Raw genomic sequence first — 17,248 nt, forward strand, 5'->3', positions numbered from 1 at the left:
GGAATTACTCCCCCTGAGGGGGAGTGGTAAAGAGAGACAATGAATAAATCACACTGCACCAAACAGAGGCATGGAGGACTGAATGATAAATAAATGATCAAGAATTGAGGAGAAGTAGATGAGAATAGAGGACAGAACTGCAGTGCACCACACTTTCCCCATTTTCTAACTTCTAACGGCTGACATGCAACTAATTATTGTTGTTATTGAAACCCATGACCCCACACACTGTGCAGAACAGCACGAATAAATGATTAGAATAATAACAGAGACGTATGGTTAGGCTCATCTGTGAGGAAACAATATAACTGGAATTTCTTACACCAGGAGCAGCTCAGGCAAAGGAAATGAACACAACGTCCAACCACACCAGGCTCAACTCCATAGTTGTTAGCTCCAGTCACCCAAGCAATGATCCCATAAAGTGAGAAAGCTTAAACACCAAACACAAATGATCTCACGTTGAGTCATTTTATCAATCAGTCTGCACTGGTAAGAGTCCTGGTCTGAACATTTTGCTGTGACCCGGATTTGAACCGGGGTTCCTGCGGCCACAATGCAGAGTACTGACCTCTATACGATCACAGCCCTGAACCTGGAGGGCACAAAGATCTGCTCTCTGTTGTTGGAACACAGTAGAACTGCAGGAACAGTAGAACTGCTACGTTTGTTCTCTTCATCCACAAACAGAAGAAACAGATCTTCACAGCAGGAACCACTGTGGACTTCACTCACTATGCTTTGGTCCAATCAGATAAGAGACGTTTGGATTCTCTGTTTACTTAGCATTAGCCTAACAGTGACATGTGTGCAGAAACAGCAGGTTTCCTTCATCGCCACCTTCTGACCACACAGAGAAAACCATAGAGACCAACGAACATGAAAGAGTCAAACAAGACATGAAGCTTCAACAAGGACACTCTACCATAGCAGCTGGATTCTAGTGAGTCTGACAGGACAACAAAGATGAAGAAAGAAATAGAGTCCTGAGTGTCAGATGATGGACTGTGTTTCCCTGACAGCTAGTTTACAGGAATCACAGAAGAATGGAGGATCTTGTTGAAGTCAACTGAACTCTGAACTCTTTCTTTGAGGATGTGTCCTTGTAAAGAAAAATGTCAGAGCCCAACCATGAAGGGACTTGAACCCTCAATCTTCTGATCCGGACTCAGACGCCTTGTCCATTAGGCCACATGGTCTGGAAGACCCCACAGAGCTGACAGAAGTTTCTGATCCATCAGATCTCACTAGCAACAGAACCAAACCTTCTCTTGTTGCAGCAACACTGACATTTCTGCTTACAGACTTCTGATGTTCAGAATCATTGTTCAGGTGAAGAACAGCTAGAAGGTGTGTGGACGTCTTCTCTGCTGACTCATCAGATCCAGACCTCCTCATGTGTAAAGTCCTCATATACACGAGGACCTCACAGATCAACGGGTGACATGACTCACTTCCTTCAGCTCAACAACCAGGAGAGTGAAGTGTGGATGAAGGTCTGATTCTGACCCTTGACCCCCATTGGTTCGCATGGACATATGTGAGAGCCACACACGTCCACACAGCACAGAGGCATTCTAAGCAGTACATTTTTTCCTTTGTTCTGACTGTTTGCTCCAAATCCAAGATTCAGGAATTCTTCCAAGAAGTTCAGCTCAGAGATCATCAGCAGAGAAAAGCCTGAAGTTCTGATGGAAAATGACAACAGAACATGATCAATATTATTGATCCACATGGAATCCAGAAGAAACTCTGAGGTGAAAACATGAAGACACAAGCTTCAGAGACATGAGGAGAAGTCAGAGTGGATTCATTCTTGACTTTCTTCTCACATCTTCTCTTCAGAACTATTTTGTCTTTGATCCTTCAAATCTTCTGAAATCTGATCATCCATGGATTGTTTTTGTGGGATCAGATCCAGAGTTGCTGAAAGTTCTGCTGCCCTCTGCTGGTCAAAGTGTCCAAATAGCAGAGAGGAGATTCTCTGGGATTCATTGGAGTCCAGATTCTCCTGGATGTGAACAGTCTCTGCTTCTGGAATAGAAGAGTCCTTCTCAGAGCAGCATTGAGGATCTGTTCTGTCGGCTGAGAGCGCTCCCTGCTGGTAGGAGACAGAACCACATCAGCTGCTTTTCTTTGGCCGTTCAGAAACAGTCTGGAGACTCTAAAAAACCTCCACTTCCTGAAGCAAACGGATGCAGAGCATCATGTTTGATCCTCTTCCTGCAGAAACGGCTCCATTGTTCCATCGGTCAGCAGTTTGTCTAAAGCAGCTGAGAGTCTTGATGCAAACAGACCTCAGCAGCTCATCCAGAACCCCATGACAGATCCTCACAAAGCCCTTTGCAGCATCAGACAGGCTCCGCCTCCTGAGAGCACCTGGAGAACGCTGATCATTCTGTTGGAATTCACCTGCAGGGAAAAAACAGACAAGTTCAGGGTTCAGTTACTTTTGAAACCCATATTCTGACTTTGTTCCAGAACCAGGACGTCCAGAACCACCTGAACTGCTGCTGGACGGAGGCGTTTGCTGCTGATGGCGCCGTCCTCAGCAGCAGAGCACAGCCTGTCCTCTCCACGTCCATGAAGGTCAGCAGGAGGACACAAAGAGCAGCCATGGTGTCTGTGTCTGCTGAGGAAGACGGCTCCGGAACCTGCAGAGAAGCACATGCAGCAGCACGTGCACGCTCCCAGAGAACAGCAGCTGATTCAAGTCCTGACTTTGAGGTGAGACCTTTCTGTTCTGCTTGGACCACACTCAGCTGATGCTGTCAGGAAGAGTTAATGAAGCAAAAGACCACATATGGATTTTGGAAAAATAAACTTTTTTACTTTAATCTAACTATATTATTTGCTTCAGTTGAGATCATTTAAAATCTTTTGTTTTGTTAAGTCAGCTTAAAAATAACACATAGTTTTCAGACAGTTATTTTACTGTAATTCAAATTAATTCAATTAAGTAGGTGTAACTTTGGTTAGATCGGCACTGCAAGGGATTGTGGGATATCATTCCCTTTGCCTGTCTGGACAGATTTGGGTTTAAGTGTGGCTCTTTGACCAAATGTGTTTAGTTGTTTAGCTGTTTTACTGTGTTTTGCCGAGTTATTTTGTCCTACTATGGTTAAGTCTGTGCACCATGAGTGAGAGGAAGATGAGTTTATATAGCACCCCTACAGAAAAGCAAAGGAATGACATTGTTGGAAAATTCCTAAATGAACGCACGCATGCGCTTAGCACATGTTTCCTTCTTTTTATTGTCATACAAATGAGCATATCTGCCGGCTCAAACTTAGACATATGAGAGTTCAAGAATTATAATTCATTATGATGGAAAAAAGATTGCTTGAATTGGAGTAATATGACATTTAGTTAAATCTTCTTCTTTCTCTTTTGGCTTTTTCCATCAGGGGTCGCCACAGTGAATGAGTCACATGGTAAACTTGGCAATGTTTTATGCTGGATACCCTTCCTGATGCAACCTTCTCAAGGCAACCGGGCTTGGGACCGGCACAGAAGTGGAGAAGGGAACAGGGAGCAGCCTGGAGTTGAACCCTGGTTTCATGGACAGAAGGTGCTGCAAACCAGCATGAGCTAAACCGGCTCTTTGAAATTTAGTTAGATAAATACATAAATTTGAGTTGTATAAACAATTGTTGAGTTTTATAGACGTAAGAAATTAGGTTGAATAAATTTAACTCAATTATGGGTTACCAATAGAAGTTAATTTAAGGTGGCAAAATTGGATAAGTTATATATATATATATATATATATATATATATATATATATATATATATATATATATATATATATATATATACGTCACAAGGAAAATGGAATAAGATCAGAAACTTGTGTTTACTTTGTCTGTTCTTCTACTACAAGCAGAAACTCTTTCTTTTGATGATGCAGCCGTGTTACTTTTTTTGATGGACGTATAATCTTCATACGCCGTCATTAAAATCTCAGACTCCGTCTCAAGTGTAGCGCTCTCTTTTTTTCACCACACGTTTCCATGGTGACTCCGGAAATCGGCGATCCGTTGAGAATGTCTTTATGTACCTGCTGTGCACGTGCATTAACCCAGGGTTACCAAGTCGAGCGTAATTACGCCAACTCATATCCAGTCTTTTGGAACCGACATACCCAGAGTAAGCAAGTTCAGGCGGATTTCAGCCAGAGTTCAGGCTTAAAGTCAGGCTCGTTTAAACACGTTTCCTGTAATACCCCCTTGCAGATGGTGAAAATGGTTAAATAAAAACAGGAATAACAGTTGTTCTAAAGTGTGATTATAATTTTTAGATAAATGTGACATTTAATGTGATGGTTTTCATAGATATTAAAACAGAGAAAAAAAACTTCAGTCTCCATCTAGTTTCAACATTTTAACAAAGTTCTTTATGTCTCTTAAATAGTCACTTTATGCTCACATCCTTGTATAAACATGCATTTTGTAGTGAATACAATAAATTGTATTCAAGGATACATGAGGTCTCCTGATCCTGGTCTGTCAGTCAGTGATGCAGCACAGGAGCAGAAAGAGCAGCAGGAGCTTCAGTCCTGTTCAGAGCAGCAGCTTCCTGTCATCTTCACCTGTTGGAGCTTCTGCTGCTCTGATTGGCTGACTGTTGTCCTGAAGCCTGTCATCATTCTCCTCAGAGCTTCACTGAGAAACTGCAGCTTCACAGGAAACTCTGCATCTTTGCTCTCAGACTAACTTTAGGACCAAACATCTGGAAGCAGCTGGACTGACTCCAACCCTCTACTGACCTCAGAGTCTGCAGTTTGGAGTTTGGACTCTCCACCAGATCCTGGAGCTGCTGAACATCTGAAGACTGAAGGTTGTTGTTTCTCAGGTCCAGTTCTGTCAGGTTGGACGTGTTGGACTTTAAAGCTGAGACCAGGAGCCTCATTTATAAATGTTGCGTACGCACAAAAGTAGGCGTACGCCACTCTCTACGCAATAGTTGAGATTTATAAAAAGCAAACTTGACGGGAAAATGTGCGGTCCTTCACGCAAGCTCTGACCCAGGCGTACGCACAGAAATGGGTGAAATGAGAAACGGCGACACCGTCGGCAGATGGAAGAAACACGTGAAAATGAAAATGACAATACTGCCTCTCATAAATAACATGAAGACTTCACAAAGCAAGTCTTACAATTAACAGCCTACACGAACAACCGTTTGATCGATCAGCAGTGAAACAAACAAAATAAATCAAACGAAAATTACAACAGAAATTGAAATGAACACATATTTGCAAAAACAAAAGTGAAATATGTTCTGCGAAATTGGCATGTTGTGCAATTCATCCTCATAAATAATATAGTTAACAGAACGAAATAATGTACAAAACTGATTGTCCCGTCAATGTGTCCGTCTGGCGGAGCAGATATAGGTGCAATCAGACAGACAGATGGATAGATAGAGAGAGGCCTGTTTCTTTGTTGTGCATCTGCACTTTACTGTTGTTCATGTCTACGCACGGGACAGTGAGAAACGTAATTTCGATTTCTTTGTATGTCAAGCACATGTCAAGAAATTGACAAATAAACCTGACTTTGACTTTGACTTTGAGATGCATTAATTGTCCACTGGGGAAAGTTGTTTTCATAGTAAAACATTTCTTCATAAGCTACAGAATTATGGTATTCATGCATATGCCTTTAGTTTGCTTTATTCTTGATAAAACAATGTATGGCGTATGTCTCAACCATTCAGAAAGCAACAAGAAATAACATTTGCGCTGAACAATTTCCCATTTCCACGTCGATTATTACCGACATCTGTAGCTTGTCAGATGTAATTAAATGGAGGGAAATAAAATGCCCCATCACAATGCGTAATGACGCACAATGGCTGATCTTGCGCTCTTAGAAGATGTGGCAAATGGAAGAATTCGGAGTGAACGCATCCTTAGACAGCAAGAAGACGTGCTGGCAAACGAGGACGACTGGCTTATGAGCCGGTTCCGACTTCCTCGAGCCGTCCTCTTGGAGCTTTTGGGGGGGTGTCACCCGGTGCATCTGGCGCGTCGTGTCCCCCTGCGCCTCAGTCACCACTCCACTAAGGGATTCCCCAATTCTTGCCGCTTGTCTCTCATCAAGAGGGGTCAGCTCCGGTCCCGGTTGTGAGGCTACAGCATTACGGCGTCTGCCACCCTTTGCCACTCAAGTGCCTTTTTGGCATTAGTAATGCCCACACTGTGCCCTCCAAACAACACTTTTCTCCTCTTTTCCACCTCGCCAACGATAACTTCTACTTCACATTGAGTGAAGTTACGTTTTTTTCATTTCCTCTTGGTGTGTGCCATGGTTTCGCAATCAATGAATATTCATTTGTGGGCGTTTCACGGACTATTTATGGGCAACTATGGGCGTGTCATGAAGCCGCAAAAGCTGCGCTGCATTTAGAATTAGTTGTGATTTATTAAGGGAAAGATGCGTAGGATGTGCGTGCGCACGGTTTTATAAATCCAAATATTTCTGTGCGTACGCACGTCCTATGTTTCATCCGTACGCCACTTCTGACGCAAATCCTACGCAAAGTTTTATAAATGAGGCCCCAGAGCATCCCAGCTGGTCTTTGACAAACTGCAGTTCACCAATCTGAATCCAGAACAAAGAGTTGAGTTTAAAGACAAAGTTCATGTTTTTCAACCTTCAGTTCTTCTAAAGAGTTCAGAGCTGAAGAAGATCAGAAAGTTTAGAAAAAGTCCAAAGATGTGAATCAACAGCAGCAGATCAGAAGAGTCCAGCAGAAGCAGAGAGGAAGAACATTCAGGAACATTCAGGACAACATGCAGCTGCTTCAGGAAAGAAACATTCAAGCAAGAGATCCTCTTTCACAGTGAATGGACTAAAGCTCAGAAGAAGAAAACAGCTTTCAGCATGAAGATGGTCAGCATGCAATAGGAGAACATCAGCCTCTTGGCTGCAGTTTAGTATCAACACAACGTTGTCATCACATTGATCTGAACACAACTGAAACATGGAGTCTGACCTCAGAGTCTGCAGTCTGCTGTCTGGACTCTGCAGAAAACCACACAGATGAAGAACTCCTGAATCCTGTCAGAATGAACAGGTTATTCTTCACAGCTGTTCTCTGACAAACTGCAGTGATTCAACCTGAAATCAGAAAGTAAAGTATATATCATTTCAAATCCTGTCAGTGGATTCTGGTAGAGTCCTCTATGTCTGCTGCTCTCAAAGTTCCTAAATCTGATCCCAGAAATCTTGTAGGATCGTTTTCAGTCTGTTAACTGGTCTACAGTCTGGCTGCAGTCACGTCTCCACTGATCCAGTCAGAAACCAGGGTTTTAAACTTAACAGGACATTTTTATTCTATGTTAAATAAAAAAAAGTTTAACAAATAAAAATGAGCTAAATGTTTTGACAGAGTTTAACACCAACAAATGTATTCTCTGGCTCTATATGAAGTCTCTAATTTATTTACGAGACAAATGATAACAAACATCAACTTAAATAAGTGAAGCAAAAAGACTACAGGGTAAACCTAGGCGAAAACAACAAACAAAACTCCAACTTATCTAATCCCAGAAAACATCTTACTTTAACCAAAAAAAAAAGGGAAAACAAAGACAAACACCAGCCTCCCTTGACTAACATAAACCGGAGAAAACGTGGACTAAATAAAATGGTGGTTCACCTGTACAGCTCCACTTTTAACTTATGAGTCACACTAAACCAAAATCATACAGAGTGGGCTTCTACACAAAGAAAACACACAGAACTAGGGATTGACCCGTTTGAAACGGACGCTTCGGCACTTGTTTCACCTTTATGAAGCAGGGCGGTTCGGGACAATGTTGTCAAGTAGCACAGATCACGTGGTTGATGACGTACGAAGCGCCGAATGCATTGTTTGGGTTCAGGGTTCAGATGTCACTTGGGCACAGTTGGGTGCGCTATTCTCTATAAATACAAATGAATCCCAAACAACGTTCCCCAACCAGTTTTGTTGTTGCCCTTTATGGGAATCTACCTCAGTTCATTGCACTTCATTGCAACCACATTTGCTCTCCAATCTTCTGCAGATTCTGATGACTTTATCTAATCAGCAGCTCTAAACATGGAGCCCTCTGCCCCGTACCATGATGACACCTCATAAAACCTCAGCTTCTGCTTTCTTCCCAGAACTACTGGTTCTGAAGTTTCCTTCAGTTTCTGCTTTACTCCTCTTCAGAGCAGCCCTCCCACTGCATCGGGATGAAGACCAGGATCCACCCTCCTCTTCATGCTGTCTTCATGGATCCGGAATCTATAAAAACCTGTTTGGATCCAGAACCGAGACGAGGAGCGGAGATGTGGAGACTAAAGAGGAAAGATCAACATGAAGCTTCGTCTTCTCTGCATCTTCCTCACAAACAGCAGTACAGTGTGAAGATGGAGGAGCCACCGGGTCAGAGGTCATGTGATCAAACCATCCAGAACCATTCTGGAGAAAGGCTGAAGCTGATTGGTCCAATGCAGAAGCCTGACTGAAAGGAAAGAGTCTGAAGAAACCAGAAGAAAAAGAGGTTTTCTTTCTATTTCTCAGAACAGCTGATCTGAAGACACAAACCTAAACAGTGACGACAAACAACAACACTAAGCAGAATCAACACAACATTAGGAAGTGATCTGTTCTTAAAGCAAAGCAGAATAATAAAAAGCAGAATCACAGATCTGTGCTGCAGCTGCGTTCACATGGTGAGAGACCACTCTTCAGATCTTTAAAGATAATGAACTTTGTGTGTTTGTTGATTTATTTCTCTATAGAACAGATCAATGGAGACATAGATCATTTCCTGGAATGAAGAAAACATCATGTGATCTGGAACTGAGCTGTTCTTCAGAAGATCCTCACAAACATAGAAACTGTTGCTGCAACACATGAAGGTTTGGTTCTGTTGGTAGTGAGATCTGATGGATCAGAACCAGACTTCTGTCAGCTGGAACTGTGGCTTCTTCCAGACCATGTGGCCAAATGGACAACAAAAACAAGGCGTCCAACTTCAGATCAGATAACCGAGGGTGTATTCAGACTGGACAAATCATTTGTTCCGGACAATGAAATTGGACTGGATTGAGTCTTGAACCTTGCAGTTGGTCTTGTATTCAGACTGCCCTCAAGGAGACTTTCATGTTACGGACCAAAGCTTTAAAAAAAAAAAGAAACCATGTGACTTCACTCATAGGTCAGGAATTTTGAAGGCGGGGCAAAGCAACTGGAAGCAGAAATTATGTAAGTCCTGCACTTTACAATCCTTGTCAAGATATTTCACTTATTCAAACTTAATATTTCGCTAACCAATTTGAACTGCCTTTATCACCTCCAGGTACAATACTTTTTACTGCTACTTTGGTCCTGCTGAGGCATATTGAAAAGAAGACATCTAAGAAGGTACAGTATGCTGTTAAGTGTTTATGATATAAAGATTGTCGGGAAAACAGTGAATCACAGTTAAAGTTCTTTTAATGTGCCTGCATTCATCCAATCACATTGCAATGAGTCACTGTGTCTCATCGTCCACACTTCTGACCGATGTTCACGTCCACTTTGTTCTTCACAGTAAAGACTGGGACAGAAAACTGAGAACTAAAAAGAACAGAAACAGTTTTAATCTTTACTAAAAAACATGAATCACAAGAAGACAAGACAGAAACACCAGTCTGGTTCTTTATCAGCCTCTTTAATCCTTGTGCTATTGTGGTCCCGAGGGAGTTTATTTTTCTTTTGGCAGATGCACACAAAAGAAGGCAGGAGACGGAGGTACAAAAATTAAAATGATTTTATTACGAAACATTAAAACCAATTAAAAATGGACCCGTTAAAAGACATACACAACAAATTCAGTATGCTGAGGACCAGAAGACTTAAGGGAGGTGGAGGCTCCCAGAGAACAAAGATAAAATTTCACCCCACTCACGTGATGCAGACCACACACACTGTGAACCCTTCACCCAAGGACACGTCACTCCAAACTGGGGGGATAGCCTCCACCTAGAATTCTGGGCTGGCACCTGAGTCCTCAGCACTGAGGGAGGGGGGAAACAAAGGTGGATCACACAATAAAATCCAGTTAAAACACAGGTCTAAAAGAATTGTGTAAAAATGCTAAAAACAAAATAAAAGAAACTCTCGTGAGAGTAAGTCCGCCCGTAGGGTGCTGCTCAATGAACGGAGCGCGGCCGAGCTTTTATTCTCGTTGGTGGAGGATTCAGGCGTGACGCCCCGTTAGTCCTCCGTTGCTCAGGCTCAAAGGCAGCTGAGGAGCACCCGGGCCCGGCAGAACCCTGGTCAGGAGTCTACAGGGATTCTGATCACGAGCGGTGACAGTTCCTTAAAATAATTCTAAAATTCAATATATAAAAAGCAGCAGCTGTTCAGCAGGTGGGAGCGTCAGAAAGTCCCCGGCGCAGACAGACTGTTCGTCACCTGGGAGGCGCGCTCAATTGCAGAGGCTGTATTTTGCTCAATCTGTGCCTGCAGGTCTCATCCGGAGCTGTGAGGCTAGCCGGAGGTGTGAAAACAGGAAGTGGGCGGTTCCAATGGCCAAATGCTGCCCCTGGCCGAGTGAAGGCTTCTTTGCCCTTTATAGCGCCCCATGAGGCCACTGCTAGTAATCATCTGCCCTACAGCACCTGAGCCAATTAATCCTGCCACAATCCTCCCCCACAAAATGCATCGTCGACCCGACGATGATTCAAAGTAAACTACAGCCATGGTCTAAAAGCAACAGCAGATGATATGCTTACTGAGGAGGAGCTTTGCTCCTCCCCTACGGCCCGAGGAAGCCGGTGGGGGTTGGAGTGCTGTCCAGCAGTGGGCCGTGACGTCCGGCGCACTGGCACGCTACTCCTATCCCGGTCAGCTTGTAAAGTGACTCCGGAAGCAGAGGGTACAGCAGCTGCCGCGGCATCAGCCTCAGAGAAGACTGGTGCCACCTGTCCAAGATGCAGTTCAGGTTGGTTGTCCTCTACCGCCTCACTAGTGCGGTCCTCCCTTAGAACAAACCAGTCCCCGTTCTCTATTGGGTCCTCTTGGGAGAAAGAACTTTGTGGGGGTTGGCTCGGAGGGCAACCAGCCAACTCTTTGTCTGGTCCTCGCCTGACCACGGCCTTCAGTAAGGACCGATGGACTTGTCGGGGTCTACAGGGTTCATCCCTGGGGGAAATGGTGTACACTGAGCCCCCCTCTCTGGGTGCCTTTAATACTCTGTGCACCCTGTGATCCCACAAATCCCTGATTTTCTGTCGTCCTCTAAACCCCAGGTCACGCACTAAGACCAACTGCCCCTCACTCAAAGGAGGGTCCATTACCCCCTCATCATGACCTCTCTTCCTGCGATCAGCAGCTGCAAGTAGCTTCTCTCTGGTACCCTCAAAAGCCAGTTTTAGCCGAGCTTTGTGTTCCTGGACCCACTCCTGCACAGTGCCCTCCACTGGCTCTTGCACTCTTCCTAACAGGAAGTCAACTGGAAGCCTTGGCTCCTGTCCAAACATCAGAAAAAATGGTGACTCACCCGTTGACTGATGGGGAGTCGTGTTATAAGAATACAAGAGCTGCGGCAGGCACACGTTCCAGTCCCGCTTCCGGGACACTGGTAGAGTTCTGAGAAGGTCGTGGAGGGTTCTGTTGAAGCGTTCACACTGACCATTACCCTCTGGGTGGTAAGGTGTGGTGCGAGACTTCTCTACTGCATAGAGGTCACAGAGTTGTTGAATGAGGGCGCTCTCAAAGCTCCGACCTTGATCGGAATGTATCAGAGCTGGAACGCCAAATTTTGAAAACCATTCTGTGACCAAGACCTGGGCCACTGTTGCAGCACGCTGATCCCGAGTCGCAACCGCCATGGTGTATTTACTGAAGATATCAGTAATGACAAGAACATTCTCTATGTCACTGGTAGTTGGCTCCAGCACCGAAAAATCCATAGCCAAAATCTCATTGGGCTTGGAGGCCAGCAAATGACCCATGGGGGCGCGGGCTGCGGGACGAGTGACTTTAGCTACTTGGCAGCGCTCACACTGACTGCACCACTCTGCCACCTCAGCTGACATACCAGGCCAATAACAGCGCTGCCGTAGCAGGTCAAGGGTCCTGTCTACACCCTGATGACCATGCTGCTGATGGACTGCCGTCAACACTTCCTCCCTGATCGAGCCAGGAAGCAGGATTTGCAACACTGCCTCCCCACCATCATCTCGAAAGACCCTTCTGTACAGAACCCCACCTTGCTCAACCAGCCGGTTCCACTGTCGAAGCAATGCCAGCGTGGGTGAGGACAACTGCCTACGCTCCTCTGGGCTTGGGCGAGTCTGACGTTCCCAGAAAGGCAGAAACTCCTTTAGAACAGGATCAGCCCCTTGAAGTGAAGCCATGTCAGAGGGGCTGTGATGGGGCAGGGCAACCATGGTAGCTTGGGTTGTACCGACAGTCTCCGTCTGTTGCACCTGCTGCAACGACATGGGCAAGCAGCTACCCGGAAGAACATCTCTCCAGGCCTGCATGTCTGGAAAGTGCTGCCTTGACAGAGCATCTGCATTTCTGTTGCTGCGGCCCGAGCGGTACCTTATCTCCAGGTCAAACGCTGCCAGCTGCGCTGCCCACCGTTGCTCCATGGCACCAAGCTTGGCGGTGGACAGATAGCTGAGGGGGTTGTTGTCAGTGTACACAATACACTTCTGTCCCAAAAGGTACTCCCTGAATTTCTCAGCTACTGCCCATTTTAGTGCCAAAAATTCCAATCTCATGGAGCTATAATTGACTGGGTTCCTCTCGGTAGGCCGCAAGCCTCGACTAGCGTAGGCTATTGGCCGCACCTTACCCTCTTGTTCTTGGGAAAGAACAGCTCCAAGGCCTCCGTTGCTAGCATCGACCTCTAAGATGAAAGGGCGGGAGAAGTCTGCATACGCCAGGACTGGTGTTGTAGTCAGCTTAGCCTTTAAAGCCTCAAAGCTGCGCTGGCATTCCTCCGTCCAGTGGTTACTTAAACCACGTGCAGACTTTTTTCTGACCTTGTTTCCCTCCAGCTCTGCCACTAACCGGTGCAGCGGTGCAGCCAACTTGGCAAATCCCTCCACAAAACGTCTATAATAGCTGGCAAAGCCAATAAACGATCGCAGCTGGAACACTGTAGTAGGGGGCTCCCAATTAGCCACCGCTTCCACCTTGCCAGGGTCTGTAGAGACTCCCTGGTCCGAAATCACATGACCCAGATAATGCACCTGGTGCTGAAAAAAGGCACATTTGGCGAGCTTAACCTTAAGCCCTTCGAGCTGCAGTCTCTCAAGTACCAGCTCTAATCGCTCCAGATGCTGCTCGATTGTCGAAGAAAAGACAATGATGTCATCCAGGTACAAAAGCAAGGACTGACCTTGTTGCTCGCCAAACATTCGCTGCATCAGCCTTTGAAAGGTGCTGGGGGCGTTGCAAAGGCCAAAGGGCATGCGGTTCCACTCAAAAAGGCCAAATGGTGTGCAGAACGCGGTCTTAGGACGATCTGCCTCTGCCACCGCCACCTGATGGTAACCGCTGGCCAAGTCCAGAGTGGAGAACCAACGAGCTCCGGACAAGGCATCCAAGGATTCCTCTATTCGAGGAAGTGGAAAGGCATCTTTCCTAGTCCTGCTATTCAACTGCCTGTAATCCACGCAAAGCCGGAGACCACCATCTTTTTTGCGGATCAATACGATTGGGGACGCAAAGGGGCTGCTGCTCTCACGAATCACCCGAGACTGGAGTAAATTGTTAATATGCTCCTTAGCCGCCACATAATCCGATGGGGGAATGCGCCTATAGCGCTGCCGGACTGGAGCATCATCCACCAAGGGAATCTCATGAGTGATTAGGCTTGTGCAACCCAGGTCCCCCTCATGCAGTGAGAAGACAGTTAAATACTTCCCTAGGAGGGCCCGGACTTTCTCCTGCTCTCCCGCCGAAAGTGCAGAGAGGTCTACTGACTCCAGCTGAGCCAAAGGCAGGGTGGATGCTGCATGAGCAGCCACCACAGCGGCTTCCGATTGTACCTCAGTCACTTCCTTGGGTAAACTTACCACTCCAGCTGGAGCCACCGTACCCACCAGGGTACGTGGGTGGAGTCTCACAGCGGTGGACCCCACATTGATGATTGGGATGTAGGCTGTCCCCCTTTCCACCTTTACGAGTGATGGAGTTGCTAAAAGGCCGGCAGGGAGGCCTGAGCTACATGGCTCAAACAACACTGCTGAACCAGCACACTGCTCGGAACAAGTGGCAGCAACGATAGCCAGGACACCACCAGAAATCCAACGAGCCTTTCGACCACGTGTCCTTACATTAAACACGCTGGGGGTTACCGTAGCTTGAGATTGCTGGCACTGTTTCAGGGCCCCAAAAATTACATCTGGGGCTGTGGACACCTCAGATTGTCCAAACAGGGCACTGCCATACTGGGCAAAGAGCTCTTGGTAACAGCGCTGGATGATGTTCATCCCCAAAACGCCCGGCGCCTGTAAAGGTCCTCCACCGGGAATATCTTTAACTACTAGTACACCACATTGTGGCAATAACTTGCCACAAAGTCCCACTTCCAACTCCAAGTAGCCAAGATATGGTATAGCCAGCCCGTTAGCTGCCCTCAATTGTAGCCACTGGCAGGAGCGAAGTCGCTCTGGTCCCCATGGCTCAAAATGCTGCTTGAAGAAACTTTCCGTGATGGTGGATACCATGGACCCAGTATCCACTAAACACGAAATGGAACGACCCCCCATGCACACCTGTAAATGAGGACAAGATGCCAGAAGTCCATCAAACTCCCCCTTGGAGCCAGCGGCTGCCCCCTCCGAGCTGTGGCTCAACAACTCGGTGGGCATTAGTTTTCCGATGGTGATGGGGTGTTATTATTTCTCTGGCGGGACCTTTGGGTAGGCGAGACTGGGCGGGCCGAAGGAGCCACCCGAACGCCATCACAATCCTGGGCAAAATGCCCAGGCTGCTGACACCTTCTGCAAATAATGGGACCACGACGAGGGGGACGACTGGCCTGGCTAGGATTCTGCAGGCGCAGCAGGTCCTGAGACATCTGGAGGATCTGCTCTTGTTGGAGCCTTAACATCTCCTTTATCTCCGATAGTTCGGACACCGGAGGGACTGATTGGGAACTACCCCCAACGCCACACTGGAACCCAGGGACAGAGGGGACGGAGTAACTACGACTCCGTACGCCTCCAGGGAGACCCTCCCGCTCCCACTGCATTGCCTCACCCCTAACCTCCAGCAACGTAGCGGTGGGCTGTCGGCGCACAAACTGTTTTAATTCACGGCGTAGGGCACAGTCAAAAACTTGTTCCACAAATTGATCCCGCAATAAAATCTCTGCATTTGGAACACCACTAGGTGCAGCTCCCTTAACGGAGGCCATTAGGCTCATTAAAGCCAGGGAGTATTCATGCAGTGTCTCACCTTCCTGCTGCCGACGAGAAAAAAATGCCTCCTGCAAGGCAACATAAGAGTCAGTGCATCCGTATAATTCCTGCAGCACTGCAATGACCCTAGCCGGGTCCTCCCTGTCGGAACCAGGGCGATATTTAATTTCGTCGCGGGCCTCTCCCTCCAGGTGATCGAACAAAAAGAACGCCTGATCGGCTACACCTAAATGGCGGGTCCTCATGCAAGCCTGCACCTCCTCAAGCCACTCCGTAAGCCCAATACCAGTCCGTCCCCTAAACATGGGACATTTTCTGTCTCTAGGGACATACAACAGTCTCTCAACCACGGGAGGATTGGTCGAAGGCCCAGCCAAAGTGGCAGGTGCTGCTGCTTGTTGCTGCCGCAGCCTCTCATTTTCAGCTTGCAGCCGTGAAACCAGGTCTGTCAAATCCTGGACCTGTCCTTCCATTACTTAAACCTGGAGGTCCCAAAAAAAACAAAGTCCACTTTCCAAGGTTATTAGGATGCCAAGTTACCTTGCACAAATCACCTTCCTCACTTCCAAGCGGAACCAGCTGCTGCTTCTTTAAAATTAAAAAATAAATAATTAAAAACAGAACAAAAAAACGGTCTGCGTGTGACCAAACAACCACAGAATAATGTAAAAACCACACGTCTCTGCCAAGTGTGCGATCCTGCCGACAACGCCAATTGTGGTCCCGAGGGAGTTTATTTTTCTTTTGGCAGATGCACACAAAAGAAGGCAGGAGACGGAGGTACAAAAATTAAAATGATTTTATTACGAAACATTAAAACCAATTAAAAATGGACCCGTTAAAAGACATACACAACAAATTCAGTATGCTGAGGACCAGAAGACTTAAGGGAGGTGGAGGCTCCCAGAGAACAAAGATAAAATTTCACCCCACTCACGTGATGCAGACCACACACACTGTGAACCCTTCACCCAAGGACACGTCACTCCAAACTGGGGGGATAGCCTCCACCTAGAATTCTGGGCTGGCACCTGAGTCCTCAGCACTGAGGGAGGGGGGAAACAAAGGTGGATCACACAATAAAATCCAGTTAAAACACAGGTCTAAAAGAATTGTGTAAAAATGCTAAAAACAAAATAAAAGAAACTCTCGTGAGAGTAAGTCCGCCCGTAGGGTGCTGCTCAATGAACGGAGCGCGGCCGAGCTTTTATTCTCGTTGGTGGAGGATTCAGGCGTGACGCCCCGTTAGTCCTCCGTTGCTCAGGCTCAAAGGCAGCTGAGGAGCACCCGGGCCCGGCAGAACCCTGGTCAGGAGTCTACAGGGATTCTGATCACGAGCGGTGACAGTTCCTTAAAATAATTCTAAAATTCAATATATAAAAAGCAGCAGCTGTTCAGCAGGTGGGAGCGTCAGAAAGTCCCCGGCGCAGACAGACTGTTCGTCACCTGGGAGGCGCGCTCAATTGCAGAGGCTGTATTTTGCTCAATCTGTGCCTGCAGGTCTCATCCGGAGCTGTGAGGCTAGCCGGAGGTGTGAAAACAGGAAGTGGGCGGTTCCAATGGCCAAATGCTGCCCATGGCCGAGTGAAGGCTTCTTTGCCCTTTATAGCGCCCCATGAGGCCACTGCTAGTAATCATCTGCCCTACAGCACCTGAGCCAATTAATCCTGCCACACTATCCTAGGCACTTTAACATTGGGAGTTGGGTCATCTAGACCCACTAGACAGTGCTCTGAACCTTTTTTCTTCAATGATTTGTGATCTTCACTGGTGTCCATGGATTCCATGAAATCTTTCCACCTTTATCCACCTTTGTCATGGTAGGGAGAACACGTCA

At 46.6% G+C, this 17,248-nt stretch overlaps 3 protein-coding genes, 1 long non-coding RNA gene and 1 other non-coding gene across 9 annotated transcripts in view; 1 reads left to right on the forward strand and 4 right to left on the reverse strand.

Annotated features, from left to right (window-relative positions):
• The window catches only part of LOC110013798 (gastrula zinc finger protein XlCGF28.1), a 989,290-nt gene that overhangs the window by 893,149 nt on the left and 78,893 nt on the right, over positions 1-17,248 (reverse strand). The window lies entirely within an intron of this gene.
• Positions 1-17,248, forward strand: part of LOC101169839 (NLR family CARD domain-containing protein 3) — a 1,010,604-nt gene that overhangs the window by 761,854 nt on the left and 231,502 nt on the right. The gene's annotated exons all lie outside the window — the stretch shown is intronic.
• The window catches only part of LOC105355408 (NACHT, LRR and PYD domains-containing protein 12-like), a 768,227-nt gene that overhangs the window by 448,099 nt on the left and 302,880 nt on the right, over positions 1-17,248 (reverse strand). The window lies entirely within an intron of this gene.
• Positions 1,127-1,199, reverse strand: trnar-ccg. Its single transcript has one exon. It is a non-coding gene; the product is annotated as a tRNA-Arg (tRNA).
• LOC111948754 lies at positions 9,461-16,996 on the reverse strand. Of its 2 annotated transcripts, XR_002874735.1 has the most exons (3): positions 16,349-16,996; positions 15,952-15,999; positions 9,461-10,040 (listed from the first exon to the last, which is right to left on the reverse strand). It is a non-coding gene; the product is annotated as an uncharacterized LOC111948754 (long non-coding RNA). The 2 variants fall into 2 exon arrangements; XR_002874736.1 differs by lacking the exon at positions 15,952-15,999 and having other exon boundaries at positions 16,349-16,995.

This window comes from Oryzias latipes, chromosome 2 (assembly GCF_002234675.1).
Source record: "Oryzias latipes chromosome 2, ASM223467v1".
NCBI lineage: Eukaryota > Metazoa > Chordata > Actinopteri > Beloniformes > Adrianichthyidae > Oryzias > Oryzias latipes.